Here is a 19213-nt window from a genome sequence, read left to right as displayed (position 1 = left end):
TCTGCATCCAGCCTTGCCCTGGATAAAAAGGCGAAGGGAGTTTTTGCATCATGCCCTTTTCCAGAACAGATGGATGGGGGTGGGTAGTGCTTCCTCACACCTTCCATGGGTGTTACCAGAAGCACAGGTCTCAGGGTGGATTCAGCTCTGTCACCTGACTCGTGTGAGGAGCCTGTGTCCAACTCAGCACTGTTTTCCCCTTATTCAAGCCTCAGGTTTCAGCAGATGTAGAATAACTGAATTTTTTTTTTCCTGTTTCTTTTCCTTAGTAAGGGTAGTGAGGGTCTCAGGTCTTTTGTTGTTATGGGGCTGAACCACAGATGTCTCTGGGGGAGACTGTCTCAGTACAGAAAATGTCCTCTCCTCCAGTATAATTTTGGAGGAAATCCACAGAATTCCACATCTTCGTGAGAGGTGGGTGGAGATCAGGATTAAAATGTTCACAAAAGCGTTAGTGATTCTTCCATGCAGTTTGTGACACCCTGTGACCCTGCCCCACTTGATGTTAGTACCCCCTTTAGTTCCTATGTGTTCATTTCTTTCATGTGGTTTCCACCACTTAAAGTGCCTAACTTAATTTTTGTCCATCTAATGTGTGACCCAGGATCTCCTTGTGGTGACATATGAGTTTTACTGATCAACGTGGAGGTAGGTCATGTCATTTCTTCTTTTGTGAAATAATTTTAAGTCATTTGGTCGTCTTTTATTGACTTTTGTGTTTATTGATTTCAGATGTTTTCTTAGATACTCTGGGCAGGAACCCTGTTTCATTTGCAGATACTGTACACATTTTCTCTTTTCACTCTTTATTCCGTGCTGGTGAATAGAGGCTTCATGTGAATAGAAATTGCCGGGGTTCTTGTTCCAGCATTAAGAAGGGTTCAGGAAATCTGGAGAAGGGGCTGTGTGTAGATTAAATAGGAGTCCAGAGACAAGGCATAGTTTTGAAAGGCATTTGGGGGTCAGAGAAGCCTAGTTTAAAGGAAACTAAGATCTCCGCATCTCAGGACCCCATGCTTTTTATTAACACAAATTGTCCTGAGGCGAGGTGGAGATACACACTTCAAAGGGTCAGAGTTTTGTGTACAGAGTCCATTGTTAGATTGGGGAGAATTAGCCTTCGGCCATTCAGGTGTTTGGCCAGTAGGAGGCAATAACATGTAGATTAAGATGCCCTGAGCTGTCTGGCAGCAGACAATCAATTCAATGTATCCTATTCGGTTTGGGGAAATGCCATCAGCCATTCCCAGATTCAGCCCTGCTGTTATGCTGGAATTGCTTCCAGCAAGAAATGAATTTTTCCATCTCTTCTGTTGTAGCTTGTCCTTCCCCCCCCCCCCCCCCCATATTAGAAAACTCTCTGTACTGGGAAGTCATAGAACACTTGACTCTAACTTGTTCCGAAAGTGTTCTATTTAAATTTGCATCAAGTTGGTTATGTTACATCAGGTCGATAAAAGGACCTTCATTGTCCCCTTTGGATAACCATTTCTCATCCATCCACTGTGTGTTAAAATGTCCGTCACTTCCACCCTGGGGCTGTGCCTGCTCTGGCAGAGATTCATGCCCCACGAATAGTCCAGTGTCAGTGACCTCCACGGGTCCCTCCTTCAGCTGCACTGTGCTGGCCCAGTTACCGTTGTGACTTAAATGGCTTCATGTGTTTCTGGGAAAGTGCTTCCACCTTGTTCTGTAGGAATGTAGCTCTTTAGACATTTGCATTTTGTCATTTTAGTTTTAACAAGATTTTCATAAATTAAAAAACAAACGAAAAACTCCCACCGGGTTTTAGATTTAATGGAAGTTTATTAAAACTCTGCACCAGTTTGGGAGAGTTGCTATCATGGTGGCTTTGAGTTTCCATTCAGGGAACATGCACAGTCTTTTCCATGTCTTTCTTTATGCTTTGATGTCATTGACTCTGTTTTACAATTTCTCATTATGATCACTTTATATCCTTCAGTAGACATTGTACTGGAAAAGCCTACAGTTGTCCTCCTGTCTTTCTCCTTTACTTTCACACCGAACACTTCACTTCTGACACATTTGGCCACCAGATAAAGGAGCATTTCCACTTAAGAAGCATTTCTGTGACACCAGCCGGATGTCAGTGGATAAAAAAGCTGTGATACATTTACACCATGGGATACTATGCAGCAGTAAAAAAGAAGAATCTCCTACCCTTTGAGACAGCATGGAGAGACCTGGAGAGTATCATGCTAAGTGAAATAAGTCAGTCAGAGAAAGACAAGTATCACATAACCTCACCCACATGTGAAATCTAATTAACAAAATAAACTGATGACTGGAGTGGATCCAGAGACATGGAGGCATAGAACACAGTGCAGAATCTCGGAGGGAAGGTGGGGACACTCAGTTCTGACACTCTCTGTCTACCTGGAGATAGGATCAGATCCCAGAGGCTAAGACAGGGGTGGGCAAACTTTTTGACTCGAGGGCCACAATGGGTTCTTAAACTGGACCGGAGGGCCGGAACAAAAGCATGGATGGAGTGTTTGTGTGAACTAATATAAATTCAAAGTAAACATCATTACATAAAAGGGTACGGTCTTTTTTTTTTTTTTTAGTTTTATTCATTTCAAACAAGCCAGATCCGGCCCGCAGGCCGTAGTTTGCCCATGGCTGGGCTAAGAGCTCAAAACCCATGAAACTGCCCTTAGTGCAGATGCTCATCACAAATAGTAGGTCCCCAGGTTACCCACAGCTTCTGTGGACTTGGATACAAATTGAGCTTCTCAGGACCTCCTTCTCGATTAATTTGTTAGAGCAGCTCACAAAACTCAGGGAAACACTGACTTATGTTTACCAATTTATTAAAGGAGATAATAAAGGATACAGATGAATAGCCAGGTGAAAAGAGGCAGGGTGAGGTCTGGGAGGGACCTGAGTACAGGAGCTACTGTTCCTGTGGAACTGGGATGTGTCACCATCCAGATGTGGGTGTGTTCCCCCACCTGGATGCTTTCTGAACCTTGTATGATTGGGATTTTCTGCAGTCTTCCTGACGTAGGCATGATCAAGTATAAATTCCATTTCAGCCCTATCCCTCCCTGGAGGATGTGATTAGCTCTGAACATTCTAACATTCTAATATTGGCTGGTCCTTCTGATGACAGCCTCCTTCCAGGAGCTCCCCAGAATCACCTCAGAGTGATTCATAGTGATTCATAGAACAGAGATGTTCATAGTGCTCTTATCACTTAGGAAATTTCAGGGGGTTTAGGAGCCTTGTGTCAGGAACCAGAGAAGAGTATGTGTGTGTATGTGTGTGTGTGTCTCACAGACATACTTTAGGACTTTAAGAAAATTTGTAATAAATGAAAATTTATCAATATAGCTTTTTATTAAGGTATTACGTGTCCTTATTCCCCCCCCATTACCCCCTCCCACTCATGCCCTCACCCCCCTGGTGTCTGTGTCCATTGGTTAGGCTTATATGCATGCATACAAGTCCTTTGGTTGTCAATATAGTTTTAATGACAATGAGATGTCACCTCACCACCTGTCAGAATGACTACCATCAACAAATCAGCAAATGACAAGTGCTGGCGAGGATGTGAAGAAAAAGGCACCCTCGTGCACTGCTGGTGGGAATGCAGACTAGTGCAGCCATTATGGAAAACAGTATGGAGTTTCCTCAAAAAATTAAATATGGAACTGCCATTTGACTCAGTGATCCCACTTCTAGGAATAATCCTAAAAGACCCAAAACACCAATCAGAAAGAATGTATGCACCCCTATGCTCATAGCAGCACAATTTGCAATAGCTAAGATCTGGAAACAGCCCAAATGTCCATCAATAGATGAGTGGATAAAAAAGCTGTGATACATTTACACCATGGGATACTATGCAGCAGTAAAAAAGAAGAATCTCTTACCCTCTGAGACAGCATGGAGAGACCTGGAGAGTATCATGCTAAGTGAAATAAGTCAGAGAAAGACAAGTATCACATAACCTCACCCACATGTGAAATCTAATTAACAAAATAAACTGATGACTGGAGTGGATCCAGAGACATGGAAGCATGGAACACAGTGCAGAATCTCGGAGGGAAGGTGGGGAAGGGTTGGTGGGTGGGAGGTAATCAACCAAAGACCTTATATGCAAATATGCATAACCCATGGACACAGACAGTGGAGTGGTGAGGGTCTGGGGTGGGCTGGAGGGTGACAATGGGGGAAAAGGGGGACATATGTAATACTTTCAACAATACAGATTTTTTTTAAAGTACATATGTTGTTACTTAATGTGATTAGTAGATCAATGAGTAAAGTTACTAAGGAAAAATAAAAATAAAATTACATCGTTTCACATAAAAAAATAAAAACCACTTAATCTAATCACTATGCTGTTACATCTGAAACTAACACAAAATAATATTGAATGTAAACTGTAATTTAAAAAAACCTTTTACATTTTAAATATCTTAAAAGAGCAAAATATAAAAGGGATAATATCTTTAACACTCAGAATTTGGAAATATAAACAAAATTTTGCCATTTTATTTTAATTTTTTAAAATATGTTTTTATTGATTTCAGAGAAGGGAAAGGGAGAGAGAGATAGAAACATCAATGGTGAGAGAGAATCACTGATTTGTTGCCTTCTTCATGCCCCAGACTGGGGAATGAGCCTGAAACCTGGGCATGTGCCATGAACAGAATTGAACCATGACCTCTTGGTTCATAGGTCGATGCTAAACCACTGAGCAACACTGGCCAGGCAAAATTTTGCTATTAAAAAAAAAAAGGGGGAGTCCCAGCAACTCTTAACTGTTGATGATATTCAGCAAATTACTTTGGCTTTCTGAGTCTGTTTTCCCAACTGTAAATTTGACTAAAAAATCATTAAATTATGAAAAAAAAGGTCCAAGGTAATAAAATATGTGTAGTATTTTAGGGACAAAGAGAAATATTTCTTGTCTCAAGTTTTCATATCAGCAACATGAACCAGAAATTAATATACTGGAAATCACTGTTAAGGATGAGCTATTTACAAAGTCAATATCATATTTACAATAATTAAAAGATTTCATTCCTGCTCTGAATTTTCATGTACAAAATAAGTGAAGTGCTATATCTGAAGATTTTTCCTTATTCTTTCCATCCATACAGTTTTATCTCCAGTGTGTTTGCTCACACCACAAATTTTAAAGGAAGAATGAAGGCACCCCATGGTTCTTGTATTCAGAGTTTCTGTTCACTATATGTCTTCACATGTGCCTGCAGATACTCAAGATACGTGAAAACCTTCCCACATTGCTGACATTCAGGTATTTTTTTCACTGTGCGTTCTCACATGTTTTCGCAGAGATGTGGGATACCTGAAGGCTTTCCCACATTGCTGACATTCATCAGGTTTCTCCCCAGTATGTGTCCTCACGTGTACCCGCAGGTTGTCAGGATACCTGAAGGTTTTCCCACACTCCTTACATTCATAGGGTTTCACCCCAGTGTGTGATCTCATATGTCCTTGAAGGGAACAGAGACGACTGAAGGCTTTCCCACATTGCTGACACTCAAAGGGTCTCTCCCCACTGTGCATTCTCACATGTATTCGAAGGGATGAGAGAAAACTGTAGGATTTCCCACATTCTTTACATTCATAGGGTTTCACTCCACTGTGTATTCTCATGTGACCTTGAAAATGTTGAAGCTGCCTAAAAGCTTTCCCACACTCTTTACATTCATAGGACTTCTCCCCAGTGTGTGTTCTGACATGTTTTTGAAGGTAAGAGTGACTAGTGAAGGCTTTGCCACACTGCTGACATTCATAGGGTCTCTCCCCAGTGTGTGTCCTCACATGTACTCGCAGGGATGCAGCATACCTAAATGCTTTCCCACAGTGCTGACATTCACAGGGTCTCTCCCCAGTGTGTGTCCTCACATGTACTTGCAGGTTTGCAGGAAACCTGAAAGCTTTACCACATTGCTGACATTCATAGGGTTTCACTCCACTGTGTGTTCTTACATGCCCTCGAAGGGAGGAGTGACGACTAAAGGTTTTCCCACAGTGCTGACATACATAGGGTCTCTCCCCACTGTGTGTTCTTGCATGTTCTTGCAGATTTGTGAGGTACCTGTAGACTTTCCCACACTCCTTACATACATAGGGTTTCACTCCACTGTGTGTTCTCACATGTCTTCTAAAGTATTTAAGACTACTGAAAGCTTTCCCACATGCCTTACACTCATAGGATTTCTCTCCAGTGTGAGTTCTCACATGTCCTGTAAGGTAAAAGTAATACATAAAGGCTTTTCCACATACTTTGCACACATGGATTTTCTGTCCACACTGACCTCTCACATGTCCCCGAAAGGATGAGTGGCAGGTGAAAGCTTTTCCACATTTCTTACACTCAATAGAATTTTTATTACTGAGACTCTTCACATATTTCTTAGCTGCTCTCCCAGTATCCTGAGATTTATAGGGTTTCTCCACAAGATCAATTTCCTCCTGAGTACTCAGGCATGAAACCAACCTGCAGGGTTGTCCACATTCCTCACAGGGATGGGGTTCATGTCCAGTGGGAGATCTCTGCTGATTTATAAGGAAAGAACAATCCTTGAAGACTTTTCCACACTTAGTACATTCATAGTGTTTAACTCCAGGGATATGTGTCTCATCCACAAGAAGATCTGTGATCTGGTTCAGGGTGTCTCCACATTGGTTACCTTCCTTAGTTTCACAGAGGCTCTCCACAAAATGACTTCTATTCAAAACAGGAAACACACTATTAGTGATTAATGCTCATAAGTGATTTCTTTATTACAGATTATTGATGGTTCTAATGAGCAATATTTACCATTTTCAATGCACGGGTATGTTTTTGGTACTGTCTGCATTATTCCATCATGAAACAAGCTTACTGCTCTGGCTGAGCTAAAATAGGGCCATAACTTCCAGTGTTTCTTACATATGGGGTCTCCTGATCATGGTTTCCATCTGAGTTCTGTTTCAGACACTCAATAGCTACATCACATGTATGAAAATAGTGTCTTGTGAAAATTCTCTGAGTACCCTACTGATTAGCTAGCTAGGTTTGTACTTTTTCTTTAATTTCAAGTTAGTCTAATACTGCTGAGATTCCCCTGTTCCCCTGTTCCACTCACCCCAGATGCCTCTCTTGAGGTTGGTGCTCATCTGCAATGTTATAAACTGTGAAGTTTTCTCTAAAAGCAGACCAGGAATCACTCCTTATGAATTGTAGTATTTTCTCTTCACTGGATATTTCATTCTCCAAATTATCCTGCCCAGGACATGATGCTTGGGTTTTAACTTGAGTGAAACAATCTGTAACAACTGATAGCATAATTAGATTAAATTCCTGTGAAAGAAATGGTGAAATAAAGAACAATGTATGGATTTATTTTCATATACTGATCCAAAAGTATACATAATTTTTATAAGGAAGAATAAGTTTATAAGCAAAGAAAAACTCTAAAGCCCTTTGCTATTTGGGACTTTGACAATAATAGGAAAAGTGAGTCAAAATGGCAGCCTGGTCACTAAGAAATACTATAAAAAAAAAGATAAAGACCAAATAAATATAAATGTTATAAAAAATGCAAAGTAGGGAGGAACAGCAGAATGCACATGCCCAAATGTTCCCTTCACAGGAGATGCCAAAGTCTTCCCAAGTGAGTGAGGATACAATAACAAGTCCAACAGGAATGCAGGGTAAATGTAAAACGTCTCCCTCTCAAACACAGGGTGAGTCACGGTTCTAACAGATTTGTCCAAATAGCAATCCCTTATCCAGAATCTATTCCTCCTGCGGGTTGTTCTCTGAAGTTCTCCGACACAGAGGCCCTTAAATGAAGCCTTTCTTCACAGCCCCCAGCTGCCATTAGGAGATTGATGGTGTGTTTGGCTGATGCCCTGCCCCTGGAGAAAAGGTCCTCATCATGGAGGATGGAGGGCAACACACAATCTATGAGAAGGGCCCATACTTGGGCTTTATGGGTGAGAACCATAAAGCTGTATTCACAGCAAACTGGAGACTATGCTCATTCTTATAAAAATTAGGGGGCCTCAGACTTTTGTTCAAGAGAAATAAAAAGTCAACCTAATATAAAAAACTTTTTTTTATCATGAAAAAGATATTTGACTTTAGATATGTTCCATGAAGGCTTGGATTACATAAGTCTTTTTTTTTTTTTTTTAACATATTGCCCTTCCTTGGACGCAATAAAAAAAGAACAATTGTAAGAAATACTTTTTCCTTAAAAGACTAAGTGAGGGATAAAGCCATCCTTACCCACTGAGGCCAGGTTCCTGAAGGTCTCTAGCATCACTTCTCTGTAGAGCTTCCTCTGAGCACCATCCAGCAAAGCCCACTCTTCCCGAGTGAAGCACACAGCCACATCCGCAAAGACCACCGTGTCCTGAAACATCCCACATATTCTGTTTCAACAGGGCACCTCTTCACCAGCATGTGCAGGAGGATGGGGGAGGCTGGAACAGAACTCAATTCCTAGGACACCCAAGCTCTTTTGGGAAATGACAATAAGCAAGCAAATAAAATGCATTATAGTCAATAGTGGTAAGAGCTTGGAACCATGAAGCAAAGTACAAGAACAAGTGATATAAACTTATCCTATATAATAAAAGCGTAATATGCAAATTTTCCCCACATCTAGGAGTTCCTCCGGGAGTTCAACCAGGGGTGGGGCCAGCTGGGGGGAAGGAAGGCAGGCCCTGGCCAGCAGCCAACAGCCACTAAGGACTCTCCCCGTGCATGTATTTTGTGCACTGAGCCTCTAGTCCAGTGGTTCTCAACCTGTGGGTCGCGACTCCTTTGGGGGTCGAATGACCCTTTCACAGGAGTCGCCTTTGACCATCGGAAAACACATACATAATTACATATTGTTTTTGTGATTAATCACTATGCTTTAATTATGTTCAATTTGTAACAATGAAACTGGGGGTCACCACAACATGAGGAACTATATTAAAGGGTCGCGGCATTAGGAAGGTTGAGAATCACTGCTCTAGTCCATACATAATTTAAAAGAATGGCTTTTACTGTTATATAGCAGATTCTGAGTATGTTAAAGACTGAAAATGAGTCCTGGCTGGTTTTTCTCAGTGGTTAGAGCATCAGCTTGTGGACCTAAGGGTCTGGGGTTCCATTCCTGTCAAGGGCACATGCCCTGGTTGTAGGTATGCAGTAGCGGGTATGCAGGAGGCAGCCTATCAGTGGTTCTCTCTAATCATTGATGTCCCTCTCCTTTCCTCTCTGAAATCAATTAAATATAAATATATATATATCAACAGAAAAAAAATATCCTGGGGTGAGGATTAAAAAAAAGATTGAAGATGAAGTCATTGTTCAGATAATGTAGAATCAGGTACTTGGCTCCTCAATAGTTACTGTCAGCTCCAAGACCTGGAACCAGGATGTCAGACAGTCATGAACACTGAGATTTCCAGTGCTGCTTGATCTAAACAGCTCTCACCTTGTAAGTCAACACTGTTCTGGAGCCTGGTCTAGTCCCCTCATATCTGACAGAGGCAGAGACACAGCCCCTCCCCGATGAGGTGGACACTGTGGGCATAGGTGTGGGCCAAGCCTGGGGCCTGGCACACCGGTTGGGTAAAAGGGGAACTTGGTTCCTGAAGAAATTTTCAAGCCAGCACGGCCTCGCAAATAAACAACCTTGTGCCTGGAATATGAAAAAAATCGTCGCACAAAGAAGAATTACTGAAGGATCTAATGGTAATAGAGCTAAAGGCGACTCTAACAGAGAGAAAAAAACTACCTGATGTATATTTTACTACACTTGATCTTAGCCAAAAGGCCGAGAAGCGATCTGATGTGTATTTTAGAGCAATGTTGGGTTGGATGACATCACATCAATAAAATAAAGGGCAAAAAATTATTTTAAAAGTTGAAATTTTTAAAAACTGTGTTTTCTCAAAATCTAAAAAACAAACAAACACACAAAACCAAACCCACAACTGTATTAGGCACAGAAAAGGCAACACTGCATCCGCCAGGGTTAAATGAGGAATTGCTAATCACATACCTGATACCAGACATAAACACACACAGAAACACACAGGACCACAATTTTTAAAAAGGCAACAAGATAAAGACAAATAATATAATTAAATAATGGGCAAAGAATGTGAGCAGATACTTCTTAAAAGGAAAAATTCATATGGCCAATAAGCACCTAAAAGATTCTAGCCATTCGTCATCAAGAAAATGCAAGTCAAAACTAAAGCAGGTATCTGTTCACACTACTAAGATGGCTGTGAGACAGACAGACAAGTCCTGGTGAGGATGTGAGGAAGTCAGAACCCTCACACATAGCTTATGGGAAGTAAAGTAGTGAAGCCACCTTGGAAGACAGCCCAGCAGGTCCTCAAAATGATGAACATGGCTACCACAAAACACAGCAATTCCACTCCTGTGTGTTTACATAACCAAGAGAAGGAAAAACAAATATCAACACAAAATTAGTAAAGGGTGTCCCAAAATTCACACAAGAAGTAATTTTGGCCCTAACCGATTTGGCTCAGTGGATGAAGCATCGGCCTGTGGACTGAAGGGTCCCAGGTTCGATTCCGGTCAAGGGCATGTACCTTAGTTGCCGGCACATCCCCCAGTAGGGGGTGTGCAGGAGGCAGCTGATCGATGTTTCTCTCTCATCAATGTTTCTAACTCTATCCCTCTCCCTTCCTCTCTGTAAAAAATCAATAAAATATTTTTTTTAAAAGTAATTTTGATAGAAAACAGATTTATAATTAAAAATTGTAAATTTTTTATTGATTCATAAAGTATACAGTATAGGGTTATGTATGGAATAGCATATCGGGTAAATGGCCTCCACAGCTTTGCTGGCACAGACGCACTCTTTTGCTGAAATTTTTCCATGACCGTTTTGCATAAATGTGGCTGAATTTTGATGAGGCTCATTTTCATCTTGATGGCTTGGTTAATCGACAAAATTGTCGCATTTGGGATTCAGAAAATCCACGAGTGATTGTTGAGAAACAAATGCATCCACAACGTGTCACTGTTTGGTGCGGATTTGGGGCTGGAGGCATCATCGGACCATTCTTCTTTGAAAATGCGGCTGCTCAGGCAATAACAAAAGAGTGCGCATGTGCCAGCAAAGCCGTGGAGGCCATTTACCCAATATGCTATTCCATACGTAACCCTATACTGTATACTTTATGAATCAATAAAAAATTTACAATTTTTAATTATAAACCTGTGTTTTCTATCAAAAGTACTTCTTGCGTGAATTTTGGGACACCCTTTATTTCTCTTCCCCTCTCCCTTCCTCTCTGAAGTCAATCTATAATAATAAAAGCGTGATATGCTAATTAGACTGGATGTCCTTCCAAACAACCTTCTAGACCAGCGGTTCTCAACATGTGGGTCGCAACCCCTTTGGGGTAGAATGACCCTTTCACAGGGGTCGCCTAAGACCATCGGAAAACACATATATAATTACATATTGTTTTTGTGATTAATCACTATGCTTTAATTATGTTCAATTTGTAACAATGAAATTGGGGTCACCATAACATGAGGAACTGTATTAAAGGGTCGCGGCATTAGGAAGGTTGAGAACCACTGTTCTAGATGAAGCCGGGGCTGCGAGGGAAGCCCGATCCCAGGTGCCTGCCGGTGGCTGGAGGGAAGCCTGGGTCCTGGGTGCCAGAGGGAAGCTGGTGCTGGTAGCCAGGGGGAAGGAAGACCTACTCTTGGACAAATTTCATGCATTGGCCTCTAGTACAAATATATTAAAAAAAAAAAAAAGACTATGTCTCTGTAGCAAAAAGGGGATGTGGGTGTGATATATAGGGTGTCCCCCAAAAATGTATATACACTTTAACAGCTGATAACTCAGTTTTCACTCCATTTCAGATTTAACTGATTTAAAATAATGGGTGAAGCCAGACTAAGCTTTGAACAAAGAAAATTTATTCTAAAGTGCCACTAGACTTTTTTTTAATGGGGATACATCAACTTTATCTACAGTACAAAACTGGCAACAGTCGACAAATTGAGGGCACACAAATACAAATGAAATAATTCCTAATGTTTGCGATCCATTGCTTGGCATTATCAGCAGAGCCTGGACCAGAACAGTCATCAGTTTGAAAACCGGCATTGAAAAAAAAATTACTCATTTCTGTATATTCTTTTAAAATTTGAAAATGAGCTGTATGTTAATAAACACTGACTTGATAATCACTCAAAGTGCATATACATTTTTGGGGGATACCTTAAGAGAAAAGAAGAGGCAGGTGCTAACACGAGTAACCTGTAGCCACGTGGCACGTGCCTGTTAAAGGCAGTAAATAACGAGTGGGCCCGCTTGTCTGTACAATAACATTCCTTTCAGGTGACAGGAACCTACTTACCAAGAGGCGAATTGGTGCTCAGCTAGCTTCCTAATGATGGCATGGCCATGTTAAGTAATGAGAAAAATTTAGGCTAACAACTATGCTTTTTATTGTTATGTTAGACTGTACTTTTTATACTTGCTTTTAAAAAGCCCTGGCCTGTGTTCTCCGTGGTTAGAGCGTCAGCCTGCGCACCAAAGGGTTGCGGGTTCAATTCCTGATCAAGGGCATGTACCTGAGGTTCAATCCCTGTCTTGGATCAGAGCCAGTGTGGAGGCAACCAATCAATGTGTCTTTCTCACATCTCTCTCTCTCTCTCTCTCTCTCTCTCTCTCTCTCTCTCTCTCTCAAAATCCATAAAAATTTTTAATGTCCTAATATAAGAATAATTGCACAATTCTGTAAATATGCCAGATACCAATGAATTTTATAAATTAAATAGGTAAACTTTATAGTATGTAAATTATATCTCATATAAAACTGTTGTTAAAAAGTTCAGACAGCCCTGGCCTGGTGGCTCAGTTGATTGGAGCATCATCCCATACACCAAAGGGTTGTGGGTTCGATTCCCAGTCAGGGCACATACCTAGGTTGCAGGTTGGAGCCCAGGTCAGGGGGCATACAGGATCCATGTTTCTCTCTCTCACCGGAATAGAACCTGAAACCGTTTGGTGCACAGGACGAAGATCAATCATCTGAGCCACTCCAGCTGAGCTACTTTATTATTTTCCATATGAATAACTGTAAATCTATTTTTGCCCCACCCTGTATATCCTCCTTAAACTAATGGCATTTTCATTCAAATTCCATTGAATTTAACCAAATAAGAGTAGGAAAATGGAACAAAACTTCAGATGTTTCATAGATTAAATACACCAAGGAGCTATTACCACTTATGGGAAGAGATTTTTTTAATATTAGATGTAATGGGATAAATGTATAGAAATCAGTAAACATACCTGAGATGACACAAGAGGACACCTGAGAATGTCTGTGTTCTTTAAAGAAACAAAACCAGCTGATTCTACTATCCCCACATACTAAATGCAATTCTCAAAGGGTTCCTCGGCCAGGTACTAAATATTCAAAAATCAGCGGTTCAGGGGCAGGGAGTGGGATGGAGGAGGTCAATGGAGGAGAAAGGGGGGGAATCTGTAATATTTTCAACAATAAAAATAAATTTAAATAAATAATCAGCGATTCCAAATTGTAGGGAAAAAAACCAGAGTATTACCAAGACCAGAAAGGGACAATTCAAAAAAAATATTCAAAGGCAACGACATTCATAAATATAGAGGCAAAAGGAGTTTTAAAAGGCAATCTAGCCCCGCTGGTGTGGCTCAGTGATTGAACGTCAACCTATGAACCAGGAGGTCATGGTTCAATTCCTGGTCAGGGCACATGACCCGGCTGCAGCCTTGATTCCCAGTGTGGGGGGTGTGCAGGAGGCAGCCAATCAATGATTATCTCTCATCATTGATGTCTCTCTCTCCCTTCCTCTTGGAAATAAAAAAAAAAAAACAACATACTTTTTTTAAAAAAGACAGTCTAGTCTAGGCCCTAGTCGGTTTGGTGCAGTGGATAGATCATGGGCCTGCAGACTGAAGGGTCCCGGGTTCGGTTGCAGGCTCCATCCCCAGCCCAGTCGGTGCATTCGGGAGGCAACCAATCAATGGGTTTCTCTCTCTCTCTCTGTCTCTCCCCCTCCCACTCTCTCTAAAAATCAATGGAAAAATATCCTTGAATGAGGATTAACAAAAAATCTAATAAATAAATGAATAAAAAGAATATTAACTCAAAACCAAGTTCATTTCATTCCAGAAAGGCAAGATGGAGTAAATATTGATTGTTTGCCCTAGCCAGTTTTGCTCAGTGGATAGAGTGGTGGCCTGCGGACTGAAGGGTCCCAGGTTCGATTCCGGTCAAGGGCACATGCCCAGGTTGTGGGCTCGATCCCCAGTAGGGGTCGTGCAGGAGGCAGCCAATCAATTATTCTCTCTCATCATTGATATCTCTATCTCTCTCTCCCTCTCCCTTCCTCTCTGAAATCAATATATATACATATACATATATATACACACTAAAAATGCTTTTTAAAAATATTGATTGTTCAATGAGTACAATTTATCCCATTCATGAAGAAAAGGCACACTAACCATAGGCTTCCAGTCTATAGATGCTGAGGACATGCTGGTCTCATGTCACTGCTCATTGATGACAATACAACTTAAAGACAAGGGAACAATCAGAAAGAAATGGTATCTACATAAAGCCCAGAGACAACTTCCTATTTAACAGTGAAATGTTACAACTGTTCCCTCTGAGATCAGGAACAAAAGATGAGAGAGGGCATGTATACGATTGTACACCTGTGAAGGCCTAGCCAGTGCAGCGATGAAAAACAACAACGTGGGAAAAGGCTTACTAAGGGAAAACACTAAACTTCACTAGTACCACATAAAAAGATTTAGTATTTAGAAATCTCCCAATCCTACAGACAAATTATTAACTTAAAACTGATCATAGCCGCCAAAACCGGTTTGGCTCAGTGGATGGAGTGTCGGTCTGCGGACTGAAGGGTCCCGGGTTCGATTCCGGTCGGGGGCATGTGCCTGGGTTGCGGGCATGTCCCCGGTGGGAGATGTGCAGGAGGCAGCTGATCGATGTTTCTCTCTCATCGATGTTTCTGACTCTCTGTCTCTCTCCCTTCCACTCTGTGGAAAATCAATAAAATATATTAAAAACAAACAAACAAACAAAAAAAAACTGATCATAGCCAAAACCGGTTTGGCTCAGTGGATAGAGCGTCGGCCTGCGGACTGAAAGGTCCCAGGTTCGATTCCGGTCAAGGGCATGTACCTGGGTTGCGGGCACATCCCCAGTAGGAGATGTGCAGGAGGCAGCTGATCGATGTTTCTCTCTCATCGATATTTCTAACTATCTCTCTCCCTTCCTCTCTGTAAAAAATCAATAAAATATATTTTTAAAAAAAAAACTGATCATAGCAGGGGTATTGGTTAAAATACAATATTAAAAAACCAGTATCATCACCAATAATACATCTAATAACGGGTTAATATCCAATATTATAAAGAACTCCATGTAACTCAACACACACACACACACACACACACACACACACACACAAAATCCAATTAAAAAAATGGATGCCCAGGTGGCGTGGCTCAGTGGTTGAGCGTTGACCTATGAACCAGGAAGTCACAGTTTGATTCCCGGTCGGGGCACATGCTCAGGTTGTGGACAGGAGGCAATCAATGACTCATCATTGATGTTTCTATCTCTCTCTCCCTCTCCCTTCCTCTCTCGCAAATCAATAAAAAAAATATATTTTTAAAAAATGGGCAAGGACCTAAACAGACAGTTTTCCAAAGAGGATATACAGATGGCCATTAGACATGAAAAGATGCTCAAAGTCACTAATCATCAGAGAGATGCAAATTAAAACCAAAATGAGATCACCTCATACCGGTCGGAATACCTGTGTGCATGTTCCCCACAATTATTATTATATAAAAAATATATATATATAATTTTAGTCCAAAGCCCATGCCACACCCAAGATCTTTGAAATCTCTGGGGTGGGACAAAGGCATTGTTAGCTTTTTGTTGTTAATCCTCACTGGAGGATATTTTTTCTATTGAATTTTTGTTTTGTTTTGTTTTTTAGAGGGAGAATGGAAGGGAGAGGGAGAGACAGAGAGAAACATCAATGTGAGAGAGACACATCAATTGGTTGCCTCCCACACACCCTGACCAGAGCCAGGGATTGAGCCTGCAAATGAGGTACATGCCCTTGACTGGAAACGAATTCAGGACCCTTCACAGTCTTACTCAGTCTGCACAAATCACACTTAACTCCAGCAACTCTGTGGATGATGCCAAACCAACTATAACAAATCACAATCACATCATTTGCATTAATCTTTGACATCAAGTGTCACAGACTCTGCACCCTGAATGGAAGCGTCACTATGGTTTTTATGAATCTTTTTACTGTGGATCTCCACCAACCTTGCATGAAGGTGGGAAGCTGTATGCATGTTGCCCGCGATCCTATAGAAGAGAGGACGTTTACTGTATCTGAAACACTCTCAGAGGCACCTCTGGTTAAGCGGGGGAATAATATGAGTCAGCAGACGGACAAAGACCTGAGACACCGAGCCACCCTCCCTCACCTGGAGAAACCCGAGGCTGGAGTAAGGGAAGGCTCCTAGCGCCGAGCTGGACACAGAAGAGGCTGCACAGGCGCCAGGTGACAATGCTATCGCAATCCTTCCTGACCCTGTTCTCCTGGAACATCCACGGAAGGTGAAAGGCACCACCCCAACCACCAGCTCTGGAAAAAGGCACATTGCAGGAGCCACCGACTTAGGTAAGACTCAGATGTCTCCACGTTTACCTCTGACAGCCCAGAGGCAGACACCCACATCCCCATTCTCTGGCCCTGAATGGTCGGCTGTATGTTCCTCCAAGCAGAGCTTGGCTGAGCTGCTCTCCGGACCCCAGAGCCCTGAACTCAGGCCTGTCCTCCGCCGCAGCCCAGACGCCCTCTCCTGAGGACACGCTGGCCTCCGGGGGCTGCTCTCCCAACCACACCAGTCCCTCCTGCCTTTGTTGACTCCTCTCCATAAAGGCAAGACTCGGAAAGCCCACTCCTGAGACCCCCGCAGGTGGCACGGCCTGAGAGTGCTCCCCGCTGCCCAGCCTCTGCCCAAGTGCAGTCCCCTCTCCGCCCTGCGCAGGAACTCTTCCGAATGAAAATCTCTCCTTACAAAGCTTGGACTTTTTCAAACTTCACGGGCTTGACCAAGTGGTCATAATTTCCCACCTTTTACCCAAGCTTTCCTAGTTTATGTCCTCCCGACAGGCGCAGGCACTGTCCCCATCCTGTCTGAACAAGCACGGAGGCGCCGACAAAGCCCGCTGACCGGAGCTGAGTGCGCGGACCACAGGGTGGCAGGTGCCGTCACGCCGCCTTCCCGCTCCCCCTCCTGCCTCGGAGAAGAAAAGCCTGTTTCTCCCTGGAGGCGGCACAGCTCGGGTCCCAGCCTGTCCCCACTGCACAGTCTGAACCAAGTCCGATTCGACGTTATCTGTCGGGTCCAGCTCAGGTCCGCCCCGGCGTCCATCCCGCCCCCAGCCCCTGGCCGCCCGCGATGGCGGCCGGCTGGTCCTTCCTCGGTCCCCCAGCTCGGCCAAGGCCTCGGCGCCGGGACACGACGCCGGCCCAGACCGCCACCGAGAAAGGACACTCGGGGGGATTGGGGGAGTGGGGGCCGCGCGGCTTCCAGCCGGTCCGAACCAGCACAGCCCGGCCTCGGCCCGCTCCGCGCACTCACCATCTCGCGACCTGCTCCGGGCTCTCGGGCGGCGTCCTCTCCGCAGCCCGGGAAGTGGGACAAGATGACGGGAACCCAGGGCCCCGCGCGGACCCGCGAGAGCGCCGCCGCCGCCGGAGACCTCGGCGCAGATCGGCAGCGCCCGCTCCGGGTGAACGCGCGGCCCCCCCGCTGATTGGACGGTGCTGCAGGCTGGCCCTTCCTGAGGACTCTGATTGGGCACAACTCCGTCACGCCACCAGGCCGTGATTGGACAGTTTCTGAGGACCCCCCCCTTCCCATGTCTTGATTGGGCAGCCCCTCAACCCCGCCCCTGCTCCCTGATGTTGCTCTGGGCCCCGCCTCGCTCTCCCCTCATTGGACAGTCACAGACCCGGGGCTGAGTAGCGGGCGGGGTCGCGGGCTGTGGGCTTCAGCCTCCCCTGCTCAGCCCCAGCCCTGCCTTCAGGTCTTCGCAGCGCGACGCGCGCCCTGTGGCCTGAGCCCGTCCCCTGCCAGTCACTGACCCCACAGCCAGAAACAACGGCCATTCCTTGACCAAGGGTCTCAAGGTTTGAGTTTCTGTGAAGCTAAAGCTAAAATCACGGCCTACCTTGTGTTTCAGCTCCTGAGCCCTCAGGCGGAAGGACCACTGGCCACGTCCCCATTAAACCGAGGGACGCCGATGCCGACCCAAAGATCTGAAATGATGATTTACTGCCCTCACTTCATTCTTGACCAATCAAATCAGCAAGACCCACGACCCCAAATCCCTTACTCATATGACTTGTGATTTTGCTCTATACAACTCCTTGTCCATAAAAATTCAATGAGTTAGGCAGGCCTTTGGGCTTCAGCTGCCTGTTCTCTTGGGTGGCTCCATTCATAATAAAAATAACCAACCTTTCTCCATTACAATTCTTGGTGTTCAGTGTTTGGCTCTCCTAGTGCCAGGTGGTCGAACCTTCTGTTCGGTAACATTCACCCACTGGTAGACATGTCCACCTTTTGGCTGTTTAGAAGAGTGCTGCAGGGTGCATTCGTGTAACCTATTTGAGTGCTGTTTCAATGCAGGTAAGAGGGAATAGCAGGGTCACATATAATAGGGGGTTAACTTTCTGAGAACCGCCAGCTCTCTTCCCCCATGGCTGCACCATGTCACGTTCCCACTGGAAGTGTACAAGGGTCCCAGTTTCTTCACATCATCCCTTTTTTCTGAATGGCTTCATTCTAGACATCGTAATGGGTAGAAGTGGTAACACCTTGTGGGTCTGATTTGCATTCCCCTGGTGATTTGTGATGTTGAGAATCTTCTCATGTATTTATTGCCATTTGTAACTCATCTTTTGAGAAATATCCATTCAAGTTCTTTGCCCATTTTTTATTTTGTTTTGTTGTTAATCCTCACCTGAGGATATTTTTCCATTGATGTTTAGAGAGAGTGGAAAGGAGGGGAAGAGACAGAAACATCAATGTGAGAGATA

General features: G+C 43.6%; 1 long non-coding RNA gene across 1 annotated transcript; it reads right to left on the bottom strand.

The window, feature by feature from the left end:
• Window positions 1-1796: 1796 nt before the first annotated feature.
• Window positions 1797-17918, bottom strand: LOC308520091. The gene is made up of 4 exons (XR_013996070.1): window positions 17751-17918; window positions 8282-8513; window positions 7134-7323; window positions 1797-6733 (listed from the first exon to the last, which is right to left on the bottom strand). It is a non-coding gene; the product is annotated as an uncharacterized lncRNA (long non-coding RNA).
• Window positions 17919-19213: the final 1295 nt, after the last annotated feature.

This window comes from Myotis nattereri, assembly GCF_964212035.1.
Source record: "Myotis nattereri genome assembly, chromosome: 5".
In the NCBI taxonomy this organism is placed as follows: Eukaryota; Metazoa; Chordata; class Mammalia; order Chiroptera; family Vespertilionidae; genus Myotis; species Myotis nattereri.
This window is presented reverse-complemented; position numbering and strand designations above follow the sequence as displayed.